The 19,897-nt window shown below is 52.5% G+C and overlaps 1 protein-coding gene across 1 annotated transcript in view; it reads left to right on the forward strand.

The window, feature by feature from the left end:
• Positions 1-19,897, forward strand: part of GRIK5 (glutamate ionotropic receptor kainate type subunit 5) — a 1,516,626-nt gene that overhangs the window by 370,259 nt on the left and 1,126,470 nt on the right. The window lies entirely within an intron of this gene.

The raw sequence follows: 19,897 nt of genomic DNA on the forward strand, positions 1-19,897 counted from the left end.
ATAAAGTGACGGATCTGCCTTTGTGCATCACTTTGTCAATATGACGCAGTGTGGCACATTTTTTACGTAACTGCCGCAGCACAAAAAGTGAAGCAACGGCGGCGTAAGCCCTTCGTACACAAGGGCCATCCTTTCAGTTAGGATGGGCTCACCCCACTATTGAAAGCTCTCAGTCTGTTGAGTATTCGCAGTATGAGACCGATGGGGCCGACAGAACGTCTGTTAGAGATTGTTGTGTCCAGTGCTGTGATAGCAACTCTTGTGTCGCGGGTTGTGTTTCTGCACCCTCTGTTTCTGCACCCTCCTTTCTGAACACGAGTGCTGCGGAGAGCCACTAAGCATGTTTGCAAGCCTCGTTGTCTTTTAAGAAAGCGTCTTGGCTCTGACGTCACTCTTGGAAGATGCGAAACAGTCATTCGAGGTCAGTCCTGTGGTGTTCCGGTAGGCCGGGGCGGACGTGCATGCACAGAGGGACACGGACACAGGTATGGAGGTAGGGGCCAAAGACCACGAGCGGTCTTGCGCTCGTTTATTTATCCCTTCGGGCGTGCCCGCCCTCCGGGTGCGTGGATGCGTAGGTTGCGTGTGCGCACGGGCCGGATGGCTCCGTTACCACATCCCTCCAATCTTTCAGATAGAGAGACCATCCGCTATGGAACTGTTCGGCTCTCTTGCGCACACCATGCAAAGTCTCTCAGTCTCTGGTTAGGGGCCGGATTCGGCCGGAGGCAATACTTCTGGCTCCGGGGGACTTCACCTCGTCCGGTCCCGCCGGCTCCTATCTCAGGGGATGCCCCTGCATTCTCTGGGGACCCGTTCGTCCCTTCACCTCGCACCTCAGCGCCGTGTTGTTGGGGCGCACCCCGCTGTGGGCTCCTCTGCCCTCCGGAAGAGATACAACCTTCTCCTGCATCAAGTTCCTCCTCCGGTGGGTCAGCCTCTCGCGGGGCTGTGGGGACTTGCTTGAACCAGGAGGTGTTTCTGGTAACCACTCGTTTTCCTCTCTGGACCGACACCATGGTGCCCTGCACCTTGACTACCTCCCACACTTCCGATTCAAACGGGGTGCGATACTTCCAGTTCGGATAGCGATCCTTCATGATGACCTTGTCTCCCACCTGGAGATTCCTCGCCTGGGCCCTCCGAGCCCGACTGGCGTTGTCATTTGAGTTCCGCCTCCTGGTCTGAGCCGCACCTTGGTCCAGCGGCAGAGGCTGCCACGACTGACTCGCCGGGATGTTGTCTCTGGGGGCCTTCCGGAACAGGAGGTGAGCAGGTGCGCACCGAGTGGTACAGTGAGGTGTCCGGCGATACGCACTGAGGAATTGTGAAAGGCATTGCTCCGCATCCTCCCCTTGGTCTACTCCGATCTTCAGCGCCCGGTTCATCGTGCGCATGAACCGTTCCACCTCTCCGTTAGCCTGGGGCCACTGCGGGATGATCTTCCGGTGCCGGACTCCTCGGGCTGCCAGGTATTCTTGGAACTCTCTACCCTGAAAGGGCGGCCCATTGTCGGATCGGACTTCTTCGGGCAGACCCATCATGGCGAACGTGCGGTCCAACGCTGCTTTCACCTGGCTAAACGCTGTGGAGGGCACCACCTCCACCACCGGGAACTTTGAGTGCGAGTCCATTAACACCAATGTGTGTCGCCCATCTGGGAAGGATCCGAAGTCCACGCACAGCTTGGACCAGGGCTCTTGACACGGGTCTTCCGTGATCACCGGATGCGGTGCCGGCTCGCCCCCAGTGATGTTACACGAGTGGCAGTTGCGGATGACCTCCTCTACAATGGCATCCATCCTTGGAAACCACACCTTACTCCGTAACCTGGCCTTGGTCTTGGAGACGCCTTGATGCCCTTGGTGAGCTAGGTGGACCACCTCTCCTTGGAGACTCCTCGGGATTACGAGCGAGGTGCCTCTCATGACCACTCCCTGTGACCCCTCGCTGAGCTCACTCTGCACTTTCCACACCTGCTGCCGGAATATCCGTTCTTCTTCTGTGAGGGCCTGCACCCCGTCCAGGAAATTCCGCCAGTTCCGGTTCACCAGCGTCTGTTTTACTTTGATGAAGCATTCGTCCATCTCCGTGGCCTTACCAATGTCCTCCAGCGTGAGGGCCACCGGGCACGCCGCTTGTGACACCATCCGGACGAATTCTTCAGTGCAGTCTTCATCAGACGGGTCTAGACCCAACCGGGATGGGCCCGGGTGTCTCGACAGGAAGTCAGCAGGGTTATTGGCCCCGGGGCGGAACACTACTTCGAACCGGTAGGCTTGCAGCTGGACTGCCCATCTCTCGATCCGTGGCGGGGCCAGTCATGCGGTGCCAGCGAAGTGCGGGACAAGGGGCTTGTGGTCGGTGACCACCCGGAAGTCGTGGCCATACAAGTAAAGGTGGAAATGCTGGCAGGCCCACTTGATGGCCAGCGCCTCTCGTTCTATCTGCGCATACCGCATTTCTGTGGCGGTCAGGGCCCTGCTGGCATACGCGGTGGGGACCCACTCTCGCGCTTCCGTCTCCTGCATCAGGACTGCCCCCAGCCCGACGGGGCTGGCATCCACCACCACCTCTGTTTGTCGATGTGGTCTGAAGTACGACATGACCTTGTCGTCGATGAGCGCGTCCTTGACCGCCTGAAACGCTAGATCTTCCTTCGCTGCCCAGGTCCAGGGTTGGCCACTTGTTGTGAGGAGGCGGAGTGGTTCCGACAGGGACGCGAGATTGGGGATAAACCACCCACAATAGGTTGCCATCCCTAGAAAACTCCTGACTTCGGTGGCAGATGTGGGCCTCGGGCTGCTCGGATTGCTTCAGCCTTCTTTGGATCAACTGTCAACCCTTCCCTCGAGAAGACGTAGCCGAAGAACTCGACCGACTCCTGGTAGAAGGAGCACTTGGATTCGTGCAGGGTTAGGCCATTGTCCGCCAGCCGCTGTAGTGTGTCTCGAAGATGCCTGTGATGCTCTTCTAATGTCTTCGAGAACCCGAGGATGTCGTAACTCAGGTTTATGACTCCTTGGAGACCAGAGAGGGTTTCGCGTATGGCATTCTGGAACACCTCCGCGGCTGATGAGACCCCGAAACTCAGCCTTTTGTACCGCCGTAAGCCAACGTGGGTGGAGAACGTGGTGATATTGCGGCTGTCCGGGTGGAGCTCTAGCTGGTGGTATCCTGCATTGAGGTCCAGTTTTGTGAACCACTGGGCGCCGTTGAGGTCGGCCACAATGTCGTCCATGGTGGGCGTGAGGTGTCTTTCGCGCTTTACGGCCTTGTTCGGGAGGCGCATATCGACGCACAAGCGGATGGCGCCTGGCTGTTTGGGTTTGGGGGCCACGACGAGGGGGGACACCCACGGGGTGGGGCCCGACACCTTTTCGATCACCCCCAGGTCCTCCAACTTCCTCAACTCTTCCTCCACTTGTGGTCGCAGGTGGAATGGTATCCTCCGATGTCAGAGCGCCATGGGCCGGACCGTGGGGTCCACGTGCAGCTTGAACTATTTCCCGCGCAGGCATCCGAGACCGCGGAACAGCATGGGGAAGTCCTTCAGCATCTCCCTGGCGTGCAGGTCGTGCACCTGCTTCGCGAAGAGCACCAGCACCAGGTCCTCGGCGGTGTGGCAGCTAAGCAGGGTGCCCTGTTTTCCTTCCGCCACGTGGAACGTAGTGGCCAGTTTCCTCCCGTCGCTGACGACTTCAACCTCAATCACTCCTCGCAGGGACAGCGGCTTGTCGCTGTCATACGTGAATATTTGGGCCTTGGAGGGTCGCAGAGGTGGTCGCGGCGACAGCCTCTCGTACTGACAGCTATCCATCACGTTCACTGACGCCCCAGTATCGATGAGAGCGCTCACCGGAGACCCGGCCACCGTGATGTCGCACATGGGCGGCGGCCTGCGCCTCGTGCTTTCTCTGCCGACAAACGAGACGAAGAACACCTCGTCGTCTTCCGTCCCACCATCAAACTCCGGCTGGGTGTTGTCGCCCTGGGCGGGGGAATCTTCCAGCGTCAGTTGACGCACACTCGCCACGGCACCCCGTGTGCCCCCGGCACTGCTTCGCCCTCTTCCGCTTCTACAGACCTTTGCGAAATGGTTCGCTCGTCCACACTTCAAACAAGTCTGTCCTCTCGCGATGCACCTACCCCCTGGTGGGTGATCCAGGCCGTAGTTGCCACAGGTATCCTTCTGGGGAGCCCTCGTGGCTCCACGCGGCTGAGTCAGTCGCCTCTGGAGTACATCCACTCTCTCTTCTTTGATCGCAGGCGCTTTTTGGGCCGCCGCAGGCCGGTTGAGGGCCACCTCCATCGCGTCCGCACGCGCATTGGACAGCTCGTGGGATCGGCCTAGAATCAAGATCTCGTCGAGGGTGATGCCCGGCTGCCGTAGGATGAGGCGCCGCAGTGGGACCGACCGGCATCCCTGGATGAGCTGCGCCCGAATTTCTGCTCTCTGGTCCGGTAGCGTGCACGATAGTGAGAGCTTGCGGAGGCGGGCATAGAAGTTGTCGATGGTTTCCGTTTCTTCTTGTCGCGCCTGGCGGAGCTTAAACCACTCAAAGTCGGGGTTGGTCAGTGGATCAAAGTGTCGATTTAGGGCCCTTACAGCGCCTGCATAGTCGTCGTCGTTCCCTCTGTCTGGTAGGGTCTCGAAGAGGTCATACAGCTCTTCGCCTCCGTAGCACATGAGGAGAGATCTCTTGACTGTACCATCCGTTTCCTGCACCCCAACAAAGTAATGTTCCAACCGTCCAATCCATGAGCGCCATCGCACCGCCGCCGTGGAGGGGTCCGAAAGCTCACTAAACGGAGGGAGCGGGGCTGCCGTGCCATACCCAGGCGGGGCGGGCGCTGGCGGCGCGGCCTGCTGCGGTGGCGGTTGCTGAGTGCCTCCTCCGCTGGGGGTGGTCATGCCTGCTATGCCTCTCCGTCACGACACGCTCTTCTGGTGTTGTGTCTGCAGGTCTGCCTCCCTGTCTTGGCGCTCTGGGCCCCGGGCGAGACCACCGCAGACTTCCTCCCTTGTACGGGACAACTGCTTTCAACTGGCTGGTGCTGCGCGCGGGCGAGACCACTGGTTGCTCCCTGTGTCCTGCTTGTGGGCTGAGCCTTCCAGACAGGCGCTGATGAGGGCACCCTCGTAGTTCCCCTCCCCCGCGCACACACCGATGAGGCAGGGGCCTGGCCAGGCAGACAGCGATGGGGGCACTCCCACCCCAACTAGACCCAGCGCGGGCTCGCGAGGGCCGATTCCCCCCTCCGGAGCGAGCTTACCGGCGGTGGGCGGGGTCACGATCTCTCTTCAGGGCTCCGGAGCGTCTCTGCAGCTTGGCCGGTCCGCGCGAGGGCGCGCGCGTCATCTCTCGCTCTGTACCGCCTTCGCGGACCTCAGGGAAGCTTCGACGAGCAGCACCACCTCAGGGCAGGTACAAGGGAGTGGCGAGGCGTGAGTTCACACCGCCTCGTCGCCAATGTGGTGTTCCGGTAGGCCGGGGCGGACGTGCATGCACAGAGGGACACGGACACAGGTATGGAGGTAGGGGCCAAAGACCACGAGCGGTCTTGCGCACGTTTATTTATCCCTTCGGGCGTGCCCGCCCTCCGGGTGCGTGGATGCGTAGGTTGCGTGTCCGCACGGGCCGGATGGCTCCGTTACCACAAGTCCTAACCAGTGTCATTTAGTGTATATCCCCCTCAGTACAGGGTGTCATCCGGTGCCTGGCCAGCGGAGGTTGTGATTTTCAACATTCTGTGAGTTCTCATTGTTCGGCCAGGACTCGATGATGGGGAAGCGGTTGCCTCCTTGCTTGATTCTGAGCCCAACGGAGGCCGCTCACCACTTATGTATTCAGACCCTGTGAGACGTCACGCAGCCGCGAGCATCGGAAACGTAATGTCAGAAAGAAATGTGAAAATGGGCAAATCCGCGATGGATGGATGTGGACAGTGCACACAGCTGGTTTGACACTAAATAAATACTGGTTCACACGTGCATACGTACATACATGCGCCCAAACATATGCACATAACGTGTAGATTATTATTGGGTGACCTCGGGTGATAAAAATGCTAAATTCACCAGACAACCACGAGAATGGAAAAAGATGAAACCTGACAACAAACACGTGCTTGGCTGTGCCTTCTGTAAACAGATGAGTCTGCCCTGGAGAGGCGTTGGCCTGCGGTACCAGGATACAGCCATGTTAGTCTCACACATGCCATGTTGTAGGATTAAACGACACTGTCTCAGCTGTGCTTTGTTTTTGATTGCATTTACTTGATTTAAAAGTAAACTTTACATCAAAGCATTGCTAAAACCAAAGGGTCCAGAAAGAAAGCCAGGAGGTTGTTACCTCCTCTCCATCCCCATCTGAGGAGAAGAGGGGCACTTTCTAGAAGACAGACTTTTAAAAAAATTGGATTGTTTTACCAGCCCCTCCATCAACTTTTACATCGACGTTTTCCTTTTAAAAGACGTTTCTCATTGATTGTACTACCTTCAGATTGGCTAAGGACTCCAAATGAATTTTTGTTTTTGGAATGCTTTTGTCAAATCCCTGAAGATCTGAAGGAGGAGGGTTTGCGTGGCTGCTTCTCTCCGACCGACCCATCTGTCTTCTCGGAGGGTGCTGCGGCGTTTGACAGGAACCAATGAAAGCCTCGTGACTGCCTGTCTGCTGCTTCTGGTAAACTCAGGCTAGTGACGGCTGTAAATAAGGGGATGGCCAGTTTTGTGGTGTGTGAGACCAAGATGGCCACCGCTCTTGGCATGCTGGGATTTGTAGTCCTTAGGCTTTAGCTCGCTGTATACTACTTTGTGGAGTTCTGCCAGTGGCATAACAAAACTTGAGGGGGTGGGGGCTGCAAAGTACATGGAGTGCCCCCCCCCTGCTGCTCCCTGACCCAGTCAGGATCCCCCAGGCCAGGTGCTCCTATCGGTGCACAGTGCTAGAGGGGACCCTGGAGCTCAGCCCCCCGCACCGGTGGGGGCTGCAGGGGCTAATGTTATGCCGCTGGGTTCTGCTGAAACAAAGCCACCAGGGCCCAGATCACAGGCCTTCAACACAGTCTCTTTAAACTAGTAATAAACCCTGAAAGGAATTGGAGTATTACTTGGGTGGGTAACTATAGACCTCAAGTTTGAAATGCAGCGACATCGCTCGTGACGAGTTATGGATACTGTTCATTAGGACTGGTTAACAATCAGAAATGTGTCTCTCTTTGATGTTGGGCAGGTGGACGGCTCGTGCTGCACATGAGAGGTTGGTTATCTCCGCACTGAGGTGGGCACTGGGAGGTCACTGGTAGGACTGAAGCTGCCTCATCTCAAGGAGGCTTCTGAGGTTCATCCATGCCCATGGTGTGGACACTGGGTTCCACAGTGTGTTGACATTTCATGACAGAATGCTCAAGGAAGGTCCCCCACCACAAACCACCACCATCGTCCTCATCTAACACTTAATATTGGACTACACCTACGTGGTTGACCAAAGGGCGGAAAATGATCTTTAGAAGTTTGTTCCACCGCCTATTCAGGGAGAGTTTGCTGATGTTTAAAGACTGTTTACATGTGTAAGCATTTTGTGCTTTGAGGGGTGTTGTTGGAATTCTGTTTATGCTTCTACGAATTAACACCGTGTACTTCCTATAAGTCAGCCCGGCCTGCATGTAAACAATTGTAGGTCCTTTGAGTAACATGCACCAAGTTCTTCTGCCGGGTTTGCACTGGAAGCAGTGAAGCCGAATGTATAGGCTGACTTCATGTATAAAACTCACCCACCCAAAGATGCTTCCTGTGAACTCAACTGCCCTTGGGTTGTGGCTTCAAAGGTTTCACATGTGCTCCCCAGCAGAAGTCTACGGAGCAATCACACATCCATTTCCTTCCCAGGCTAGAATCCCTCCTTCCAGGGGCAGGTTCAGGCAAATCTCAAAATGCTTAGATGAATCTAGTCAGCCCAAAATACACTGTTCAGACTGACTCTCGAAAAAGGGACCCCCATTTTACATCCAAGCTTTCAACATGGCTGCCCTGAGGGGGTGAGCCTGAGTGCTCATGGGAATCATGGCTCCCGTGCTCGTCTGCAAAGGCCACCATGAGTCCAGAAATGGTCGCTCCTGCGACTGTCTTTTAAGGAGCGCCTCAATGCTAGGTGTAGGAGAGTAGGATCTGCTTCTTATGGTTACCCCCACTTTTTGCTGATGTATCATTTTTTTCGACTTAGACTGAGTGGGATCCTGCTAGCCAGGACCCCAGTCTATCTGCTTTCTCCTCTAAATTGATTGCATGCACTTTAGGTACACTCCAGATTGGATTCTGGGGTACCCTTATCAGTCCCTAGTAAATGGTACACCATATACTCAGGGCAAAGGTACCCCAGAGGCCTTCCAGGGGCAGAAGCATGTATTGTGCCACCCCTGAGAGACCTTTCAAAATGACACCACAGGTCTGCTACTGCAGCCTGTGTAAGGTGGTGCATGCACCCCTTACTTAGATATAGGTTACCTATATCTTTTCTAAATCACTGCACACGTAAACCTATCATACACCCCTATGGCAGGCCTTATCAATCCTGAAGGCAGGGTGCTGGGTTTTATGTGAGAGGGTGCACCTGAATGAGCAGAGCCCCTCTACAGCGTTTGGAACCTTTTTTCTGGGGTTGTCTGTGATGCAGCCAACCATATATATTTAAGTGCACTTTAACCTCGCGGTAAATGCTGACTTTAACCTCTTCAGCGCGGCGCGGATTTCCGTGCCACGCTGAAGATTCCATGCGCGGGCGGGGCCATGACGGAACGGTTCCGTCATGCGCACAGCGCAACCGACGTGCATGACGGAACCGTTCCGTCATGCGCGTCGAAGGGGTTAAAACGGCTGCTTAGAAACATGTTGTGTTTGGTGTCAAACACCTTGGAATCATACCTCCCGCAAGTAACTGACAGGGTAGGTGCGATTCCACCCTTTTAGAGGGAATTACGTGAAACACCAGTACACCCGGTACCAGCTTTCTCGACCTAGGCATCACTTAATGGATGCTGCCAGCCACAGACACGGGTCTGCCCTCTTGCTTCTGAGCCAAGCTCGAGCAGAGGAAGGCCTGACAATAGGTTTCCTGTCACAGGGAGGTGTGACCACCTCCCAGACAGGCTTTAGTGTATTGGGGCTGGGTGGGTGCACTCTGAGAGTGCCAGAAAGTCTTTACTGGGGGCACATTTGGTGTCCCTGTGCATAGTCCAGCAAAAACCAGTTGCAGGAGCCATTTGCTCCTGCTCTTGCATGAAACTGGACAAAGGACATGGGTGTAGCCACCCCTCTGTCCTGACCCTCTCATAGGTGGGTCTCAAAAGTTTGTCCAAGCACTTCATTGGGTATAAAGTAGGAACCCTGACTACAGGACTTTAGATTTTACCTGGACTAAACTCTGCAAACAAGAAACCACGTACTTTGATGGTCTACACTTTGCTCGACGACAGAAGAATCTCCCTTGGAGTAAAGTAGTTACTCCCCTGCAGCAGCAGACACCTTAATGCATCTGACCAGTTTGCATCTCCCAAGCTCCTGAGGACTCTGAAGATTTCTGCAACACAGGAGGTGAGTCCCTGAGTGTCTCTGAGGTTGATCTGCTCTCTCAGCAATCCTGAGACCAGTATCACCCGTGGGGACCGTGTAACCCGAACCCCTGTGCACCGTGTACTTTTGAAGCAGCATACGCTTTTTGACAATCCCTGAGGCCGTGCTTTGGGCTACGTATAGTCCTGACCATGAGCAGTATTTCTACCAAAGATTACTGGCCTCCACTCCACGAGTGCTCCGTGGGCTGGTACTTTGTGATTCAGCTCGAGGTTCCTTTCGATCCCTGGTCTGTTGGCCTGTGGGTCCCTGTGAAGGTAACTTTGATTTCCCATGGGCTTCTCTGTTTGCTCGAGATGTGACCTGACTCTCCATAGCTTGAAGAGTCTCCTGGACCTTGCTGGTCCTCACCGTAACTTGTTTCCTCTGCCCAAGTGGGTTGCATTTGCCAAGGCTTGTTGATGTTCAATCCCGACACTGACCCCATAGCACTCGACATCCTTTATGGGAAAGCTCAACTCCGGACTTTGGTCATCGTCGACGTCTCCTGGTCCCCGTAGCTGCAGAGTCAAGCATCCCATCTTCACACCCGAAGCACCCGACATGGGTGGGCATTCGTCTACCGAGCCCCTGGTCACCCTGAAGTGACCCAGACTCTGTCCCCTCTACTTTCAGGTTTTTCTCACCTTGGATCTAGGTTTGGATTCCACCGGACACTTTTCATCTTCCCGGCAGCAGCACTTCTTCGCATCACGCCATTGAAAACCATGAGGGTTTCCGACACCACTTGACCCCTATGCACCCGGCTCCTCTGGGATAGGTAACATGGGCACCTCGGTACTCACAAGGTTACTGGCCTTAGAACCTTCTATGTGCTAAAGGGTTTGCTTGAAGTCCTCTCCGAAGTGTCCTTAAACGGTAATTTTCCAACCGCGACATTCCCATAGAGTTGTACGGATCACGCGTCTGTGTTCCTGCACTGCACCCGTCCTCCGTGGGTCCCCTGTGTCACTACTTTGGGTGGTTCCTTGGGGTCCCAGCGATTCTACGTGCTCATAGGGACTGTGTCTAGTGAAGTCATTGTTGTTATACCATTTTTTTCGTATATGGTACGGTCTCCCCCTGGAGCCCGCTGTGTATTGTGCTATTTACTGTCATTCTATTGATTCAGTATTGTGTGCTTTGTGCTCTAATCTCATAAAGAGGTTAGTAGAGAGTGTTTAGTAATAAATACATATAATTGATATATTCCTTGTGTGGTTCTCCTTTCATTTGATCATTCAGGAGGTTCTGATCTGGTAAAACAAGTTGCTTTACATTCTTTCTAGACTTAGCCTGAAGGCTGCTCTCCACAGCTACCACTAGGATAGCTTTCTATAAAGGTTGTCTTTAACCTAATCATCAACACGGATACTCGCTACCTGGCGAATAAACTGAAACTCTCTGGAGGCTTCAGACCATCACGTAACGCTGAAAATGTATTGCTTGAACCTCCCACTTTCAAGAAGGAAAGATCGATGGCCCCATCCTTTTCAGGCAATGCGGTGAGAATCTGGAACTCACTTCGGCCTCAGCTCAGGACCACAACCTCTTCCCAGGCCTTCAAAACTGACCTCAAAGCTCTCCTCCTTGAAAGACACTTCCAAATTTAATTCACGCCCTCTATTTTCTGAAGGAAGTCCTTCCATTATAGGAAATTCTGTTCTCCATGCCTATAGAAGTGCCTTCCCAGTGTGTTTTTGTGTTTTGAGTGTCTGCCATTTAGTGCAGTATTATACCTCTCCTTGTACTTTGTACTCTTTTGTAACATGCACACGTCACCTTTCCTTTTGTAACGTATCGTTTGCTACCTCGTGCATTTTGTTTGCTTTTGATACATGCTCAACGGCCACCACTGCCTCATGTAACGTAACTTTTGTTTTAGTGTTTTGTGTGTCTGCCATTTATTGCAACTTTTTACCTCTGTGTACTTTGTATGCTCTTGTAACCTGCACACGTCACTTTTTCCTTTTGTAACGTATCGTTTGCTACCTCTTGTATTTTGTTTGGTCCTGATACTTGCACAATTGTCACTATTGCCTCATGTAACATAACGTTTGATTTTGTAACATGCTCTCTTGTAATTTTTCTCCTTATGTATCATTACTGCTCCTATTGTGAAGCACTCTGACACCTTCGGGTAAAGTCCGCGCTATATAAAAACGCATTAAATAAATAAATAAATAAATAAAATTGTTTGGACTGGTACAAGGTGCCCACTTTAATTAGTGGACAGCATATGCCAGACTAACTTCTCACACTAGGCATGTTTGCTGGCTGACAACGTTATTCTCGTTTTTGGGGGTGCCGAGTGGTGCTGTACTCCAGTTGCATCCCAGTGGTAGTTCTTTCCTCCCCCTTCTTAAGGAAACTCCGTCAACCTCTACACGGAGCCGCCTGGTGCTCTGCTCACCAATCACTGCCTCAAGATTCATCAATACGCTGATGACACACAACTCCGCTCAAAAGTCTCCTCTGCTTCAGCCAAGCGACATCTCCAATGCTGTCTGCACCATCCAGACCTGAAACCCAACCAAGAACAACCACCAAGAAAGAGTGCACACTCGTCTCATTGACGGAAACCTTGACAGCTTTGAGTCCCAACTCTCACTGAATGCCACGTCACTTCGATTCATCTTGATCACCTCCCCACCCTCAAAGAAGTCCCTGCCAAAAAAAACACAAAGAGGATCTGCTACAAGATCCATCTTATAAAGAAAGTGAAACAATTTATTGTAGAAAAAGATTTCAGAACTGCTGTTCAAAGCCTTGTACGCTTGCATCTGTATGGTGGTAACACTCTGCTCCATGGCCTCCCAGACTTCACATAGGGACCCAATACGGGCATTCTATAGGCGTAGCACGTCTCATCCAGGGCCTGAAGAAATATAATCACATCACCCCCATCCTGCTAAAACTCCACTGGCTCCCCTTGCTGGCCCGCACTGTCTGCGAAATCAGCTGCATCGTTCATAAATCCATCACGACCAGCACCCTGCTTTTCTTTCAGACAAGCTCACCATCTCTGGAGGTTCTTAGCACACCTGCAACCAGGACACCATCAGACTGAAGGCAGGCCTTTCCCATCGCTGCACCCAGGATCTGGAACAACCCAGCTGCCTCTCTTATCGGTCGTTGACTTTAGGCTTGTCTTTGACTCTGTACAATGGTCCGTTGCCTTTTGGCCAGAATTGCTCTATAGAAAAGCCATATACACAGGGGCGGAGGAGCGTTGCCCCACTGCTTTCTCGCAGTGCGAGAAGCAGAAACATAAAATGGCATTATAATAGCATGTTATGTTTCTGCTTTTCGCACTGAGAGAGAGCAGAAGGGTTTAGTTGGGGGTGGGAGGGTGGGCGGTCCTGCTCTAGGGCAGGAGAGGAGTGGCTTGTCCACTCAGAGGGCCCTGACTGGTCGGCCCCATGGCCGACCAAACCAGTCATACACACTCTGCCTTTTCTCCATGTAGGCTGCAAATGGCCTCCCCATGGACGCCTGTGTTGTTGGCGTCCCAACCAATCACAACATTACGGCGTTGTGATTGGCTTAGGGGAGGGGCAGGAGGCTGCCTGCTTCCTGTGAGGAGCAGAGAAGCAGAGATGACGTGGGACCGGACCAGGCTGGCGAAGGTAAGTAAACTTTAAAAAAAAAAAAAAACTCCCCCCACGCAAACCCCTCCCTGAGCAACCTCTCGTCCCCACACCCACGAGTCATGCTGGCCGCAACTGCATTTATATACATAAATAGATACACACACACATATATGCATGCACACATACAAGTTTGCTAGCACACACATGCATGTATACATGTATACCTACATACATACCTACATGCGTGTATGCATACATACATGCACACACCCATGCATGTATACATGCATACAATGTGTTGGTTCCCTCCTGTTTGGCTTGGACCTTGAATACATGAAGTCGATCGAGTCCAGGCAGTCTCCAGTTTTTAAGAATAGGAAAAGTCATGGCTAGAGAGTGCAATAGATGTCGTAGCTAACACTGCTGCATGTACTGGCCATGTACTCCCTTTCCTGCAGATTGCTTAGGTGGAAGCAGCCGAGACCTAATGTCTTCCGAAGTCGCCCAAAGCCCAGAAGTGAAGCCATGTTGTCAAAGGATGGACTCCGGCACTGCTGCTAGGGCTGAGTCTGCTGTGGTCAAGCGGCCTCTCAGGAGGCGACGCAGCCTGCTGTCCCCTCACAGTCTGGGGTCGTTCGGCTTTCTGGGGTATCTTCTCTCCGTCACGACTGGTTTCTGGGGATCCCTCTGGGCTCTCATCGGTTTCACCCCAGTGCTTCTGTCTCTGCAGGGAGCTCAGGGAAATCGCTGATACAAGATCACGAAGCGGCGGAGGCTTAGCGCATTAAGTCGTTTATGGCGCGTTAAGGGATTGTGGAGGGAAGGGGGGGGGGGGGGGGAGGGAAGAGAGGCCCATTCTGAGCGTGTCAAGTTTCTCTGCTCAGACAAATTCAGATATTTGTAGGTCTGCCGTTAGCCAAGACGGATCGGTTTTTACAGACTTATATATTTAAAATACTTACAGCGGTTTTCAGCCAGCTCCCCTCATCCGTTAGTCTGTCAGCTTGTCATTCACATCTTTGTTTCTGCCTACCACAGCATCCAGAAAGGGGCAAAGTTCACCCAAGTTTAACCATTGGCTTATTGACTGGCAGTATCTGCCCTTGCACACCATGCACTTACACACAGAAAGGAGTCCCTTGAACAGTCTTACAAGAGGCATTCCCACACAGTGGCAACGTGTCAATTAATCAATCAATCAATTATTCAATCAGGTTTCTTGTAGAGCGCGACTAAACCCGTTAGGGTCTCAAGGCTCTGAGTGGGGGTGGGTGGGTCTCAAGGCTCTGAGTGGGGGTGGGTGGGTCTGCGGTTCAGTCGAAGAGCCAGGTCTTGAGGCCCGTTCTGAATTGAAGCAGCGACGGTGATTGCCTGTGATGTAGAGGCCGGGAGTTCAAGGTCTTCCCAGTGAGGTAGGAGAAACATCTTCCTCCCGCCATGGTCTTGTGGATCTGTGGGATGGTGGCTAATGCCAGATGGGCGGAGTGCAGGTGTGTGGCTGGAGTGTAGAAGGAGAAGCGGTAGTAGAGGTATGCAGGTCCGGAGTTGTGGAGGGTTTTGTAGGCGTTGGTGAGGAGCTTGAAGGTCATTATTTTGTTTCTTGGGAGTCAGTGGAGGTCTCTCAGGTGACCGGAAATGTGGCTGCAGCGAGGGATATTCAGGATGAGTCTTGCAGAGGTGTTCTGGATGTTCTGCAGTTTCTTGAATCGTTTTTGGGTGGTGCCGGTGTAGAGTGTGTTGCTGAGTCGAGTCTGCTGCTGACGAGCGCATGGGTGACTGTTTTTCTGGAAACGGTGGGGATCCACTTGAAAATCTTCCAAAGCAGGCGGAGCGTGTGGAAGCAGGAGGATGGAACGGCGTTGATTTGGTGGTTCATTGAGAGCGAGGAGTCCTGGATGATGAGAGGTTACGTGCGTGGTCCAGGGGTGTGGGGGGTGCCGATTGCCGAGTGGTGCAGTGGAGGAGATGGAACCCAGGATGCGGACTTTGGTCTTGCCTGAGTTGAGCTTGAGGCTGCTGTCCTTCTTCCAGGTGGAAAATGCCTTCATCCGATTGTGGAAGTTGCTTTCGGCAGCTGTGGGTTCATCTGTGAGTGAGAGAATAAGCTGGGTGTTGTCGGCTTAGAATATGATGCCGAGTCCATGGGAGGATCCCTGAGGCGCACTGCAGCTGATTCCTGTGGGTCCTGAGTTGAATGTAGGAGGTCTAACTCTCTGCGTTCGGCCGGTGAGGAAGGAGCCGATCCATCGTAGGGCTTTGTCGTAGATGCCGGCATCAAGGAGTCTTGCACAGAGGGTGTGGTGGGAGACTGTGTCGCAGGCAGTTGAGAGGACGGGGAAGATGAAGGCTGCAGATTTTCTTCGGTCAAGGATGGAGCGAATGTCATCTGTAGCAGCAAGGACAGCGGCCTCTGTGCTGTTGTTGCTTCTAAAGCCCAATTGGGAGAGGTCCAGAATGTGGTTTGTTTCGATGAACTCAGAGAGTTGGGCATTGATGGCCGTCTTGATGGCTGGGAAGGGGAGCAGAGAGATGGGTCTGTAGTTCTTGAGATCCGTTGGGTCGGCAGAGGGTTTCTTCAGCAGGGTGTTGATCTCTGCGTGATTCCGGTCTTCAGGGAAAGTGGTGGTCTCGATGGAGCATTTGATGGTGTGGCAGAGCTCAGGCGCGATGGAATTGACGTCTCTGTTGAAGATGTGGTGAGGGCAGGGATCCGAGGGGGCTCCAGAGTGGATGTTCTTCGTGATCCTGAAGGTGTCGTCAGAGGTGAGGGTGGTCCAGGTGGGCAAGGTCTGGAGCCACTGGGTGCGATGGTTGTGGGTGGGTCTTGTGTTGCGAAGCTGTCATAGATCACCTTGATCTTGTGGAGGAAGAAGGTGGCGAGGTGGTCGCAGAGGTCTTGAGAGGGGGGACTGTCTGCTGTCTCTGTGCTGGATTTGGTGGATCCTTTGATCACGATGAAGAGTTCTTTGCTGTTGTGTGCATTCGCGTTGATGCGTTTCGATATGGCTGTTATCTTTGTTGTTCTGATGAGTGGGGTGCAATGACGGCGGTTTTGAAGGCTGCCTGGTCTGCAGAGATCTTGCTGCTCGTCCATCTTTTCTCGAGTTATCTGCAGGTGCGCCTCGACTCTTGGAGGGCGGGAGAGAACCAGTTGGCTTTCTTGGAGGGCTGCTTGCCTGAGGGTTTCCTGAGAGGAGACAGTATGTTGGCGCAGTTGTAGATCTAAAGGTGGGAGGCAAAGACAGGGGTGTTGGTTTTGCCAGTGCTTGTTTAGTTTTAATACATCATTGTCCCATTCTCCTCTATCCAGCGTTGAGTTCTCAAAGCAAAATATTTTGTATAAGGGCCAGATTTACAGCTGAATGGTATTGAAAACTCCCCTGATTTCCGGAGGCAGTGCAACACATGATCCATAAAACATCACAGGAATATAGATCCGCAGATATCAATAAACAGAATAACAAAGCACCAGCGGTGAGCAGTAACCCAGAAAGAGCAGAACAACAACATAAACAAGACGCACGGAGGCAATAACACTCGAGGTGAATCATTTCCATGAGAGCAGCATCAGAAATCCCAGTGGTGCGCATTTCACCAGTCGATGCTCTCGCATGTTGGAGCTATCTCCAGAAATCAGGGTTCCCTTTACCACCCCGTATGAACTCACCTTTAAGATACTGTGTTCTGGAACCCCAAACAGTGCTTACACATGAGTGGACATCAGCTACTCACCATTGGACTGGACTTGGAAGAGGCGGGTACAAATGATACCCTGGGGGCAGAACCTAGAAGATAGAACTCTTTCTTACCTTTTTTCCTTTGTCATTTGTTGTTTTGTGCATCCAATTCAGTTTATTAGAAACTGCTGATTATTACAGCTAATTAGGAGCTGTTGACGACTGCAGCTGATTAGCAGCTGTTGACATTAATAGTTGATTACGAACCCTTGACCTCTAAAGCTGATTAGGAGCCGTTAACCTCTGCAGCTGATTGAGAGATGTTGATTTCTACAGCTCTTAAGAAGCTGTTGACCACTTCAGCTGATTAGGAGCTGTTGACCACTGGAGCTGATTAGGAGCTGTTGACCACTGGAGTGGATTAGGAGCTGTTGACTGCTGGAGCTGATTAGTAGCTGTTAACTGCTGGAGCGGATTAGAAGCTGTTGACCACTGGAGCTGATTAGGAGCTGTTGACCACTGGAGCTGATAACGAGCTGTTGACCACTGGAGCGGATTAGGAGCTGTTGACCACTGGAGCTGGTTAGGAGCTGTTGACTACTGGAGCTGATTAGAAGCTGTTGACCACTGGAGCTGATTAGGAGCTGTTGACCACTGGAGCTGATTAGGAGCTGTTGACCACTGAAGCGGATTAGGAGCTCTTTGACTGCTGGAGCTGATTAGGAGCTGTTGACTGCTGGAGATGATTAGGAGCTGGTGACCACTTAAGCAGATTAGGAGCTGTTGACTGCTGGAGCTGATTAGGAGCTGTTAACTGCTGGAGCGGATTAGAAGCTGTTGACCACTGGAGCGGATTAGGAGCTGTTGACTGCTGGAGCTGATTAGGAGCTGTTGACTGCTGGAGCTGATTAGAAGCTGTTGACTGCTGGAGCTGATAAGGAGCTGTTGACCACTGGAGCTTATAAGGAGCTGTTGACCACTGGAGCTGTCCCCTTCTTGATTATTGACTGTGTGTGTATTGCAGATGTCTGAAACTCCTCTTTGATAAGCCGAAGGCTGCTCAACCACACTGCCCCCTAGAGAAGCACCTTGGGACTGCTAGACCTGGCTCCTTCTCTTCTAGACCTGAATTAAGCAGCAGTAGCACACAGGTGTGGATACCACACCTACGGAAAAGACTGGAACAGTGATATTCAATATAATAACTTACATCTGAACAACCCCGGAGCTTCAGGGGGCTGTCAAGTGATGGAAATGTCTTGCAGTTGAGACCAGGAGCTGCCAGGGACCCATGACTCAAAGGTTGGGGGCTAAGGGGCTTTGGAAAGCTGCAGAGGGGACCTCACCAGCCATAGTAGCATTTCTTGGTAGCAGAAACACTGCTTGTGGTGGTACCTCACCTGCACTTGTAGGTAACTCACTGTTTCTCCTCACTGTGTCTGGTGAAGGGTCTGAAAGAACACTGGGTCACTGTGTAGATGGGAAGGTTATCCAGACGGGCAACATTTCCAGCAGGCAGGGCACAGCAGCAGCCTCTATGTGTCAGCATTGGGGAGCAGGCACCACTAAGGTACAGACACCGAGAAGGACAGTAGAGCGGGGAGAAGAAGGTCTTGGCGCTGTGAGGAGCTTCATGTTGCTTGATTGGAGGAACAGTGGGGTCATTACTGCAAAATGAAATGTTCAGGTTTTGGTGCTCACCAATCAACTTGAGGCCAGCTTTGTGGACTTTCTCCCTTTATGAAAAACAAATACGTATTTCAGGCTGCCTCCAAGACAGCTTGAAGGGGTGAGTGGGTGTTGCCAGGCATAGCATACTTGTCCCGCTCTCAACATGCCTTGTGGAGGTACCGGAAGCTGCCATGGCAGGAAGATGTGTGTTCCTTCTTGTGGAAAGAAGTATCCTCTCTCTCTCTCTCTCTTTCACAGTCTCTCCCACCTACTCACACACAATCATACATGTACCTACACATGTGCATGCACACACACACATTACATCTCCACTTGTGACTTTAGAAAGATGCAATAGTACACGTATGCATGTAGGGTACATATGCATCAAGACAGTACCCTTTCAAGATTAGAGTGCAACATAAAGTATGCAAAAAAGAAGCAGAGAACTCTGGGTAGGCACAAGTTCAGGTGGAAGCTTCTATATATGGTTGGCTTGAATGATATTTTACCAATCCAAAGCTGTAATAAAGTCTTTGCTGTAAAAACAGCAAAAGGCTTTGTCACTTGCTAGCTCGGCATGGATGGAGTGCGATGACACACGGGCCGACCAAGGTTCAGCACTTCAACCCCTGCTGCTGATTGAGTAAGTGTCCTGTGCATCTGATGACCCTGTGTGCTGCCTCGCGACTGGACAAAGATATACCCCTCTGATGAGCTTTAACTAAAGCGAAACACGTGTCAGGGTTTGCCTTTATTCATTCCAGAAACACAAAGAGTGGGACCCCATGTAGCCCAAAGGAATAGGGTTCACATTTAGCTTGAAAAAAAGCGTACGTTTTTCCTTTGGCGCGATGGAGCATGGACACAACACTCTGCACATACGATTCTCATACGCTTTTTTCAAGATTTATTCATTCCAGCCCGATGCCGGTTGTGACACCCTGCCCTTGCCCGGCTGACACTGAAGCCTCCCTGGAGCTGACCATTGCAACAGGGGGCACCAGCCTGAAATGGCTGCAGGTCACTGCAGGTTCAAACCCCAGCGGACGTCCATCCTTGGTCAGGGTGCCCACAATCTCCATATATAGGGCCATGGCATGTTTAGGGGTACTGACCTGAAAAAGGCAGCTGGGCCATGCTGCCTGTACTCGGAAAGTGACACATTTTGTCCTTTCTTTAGTCACTGAAGGCTGACTCGTTAATCCGCCTGTTCTTGCCACAGGGCGGCCAGTTAAGGCTTCCCCGCCTTGCTTTAATTGTCTCTGTGATGCTTGTGTCCTGCTGACAGGCTGTTCACTCTGCTGGGAGTGTTCCACTTCCCTGGCTTCGGATAGGATGGT

Source organism: Triturus cristatus, chromosome 7, assembly GCF_964204655.1.
Source record: "Triturus cristatus chromosome 7, aTriCri1.1, whole genome shotgun sequence".
In the NCBI taxonomy this organism is placed as follows: Eukaryota; Metazoa; Chordata; class Amphibia; order Caudata; family Salamandridae; genus Triturus; species Triturus cristatus.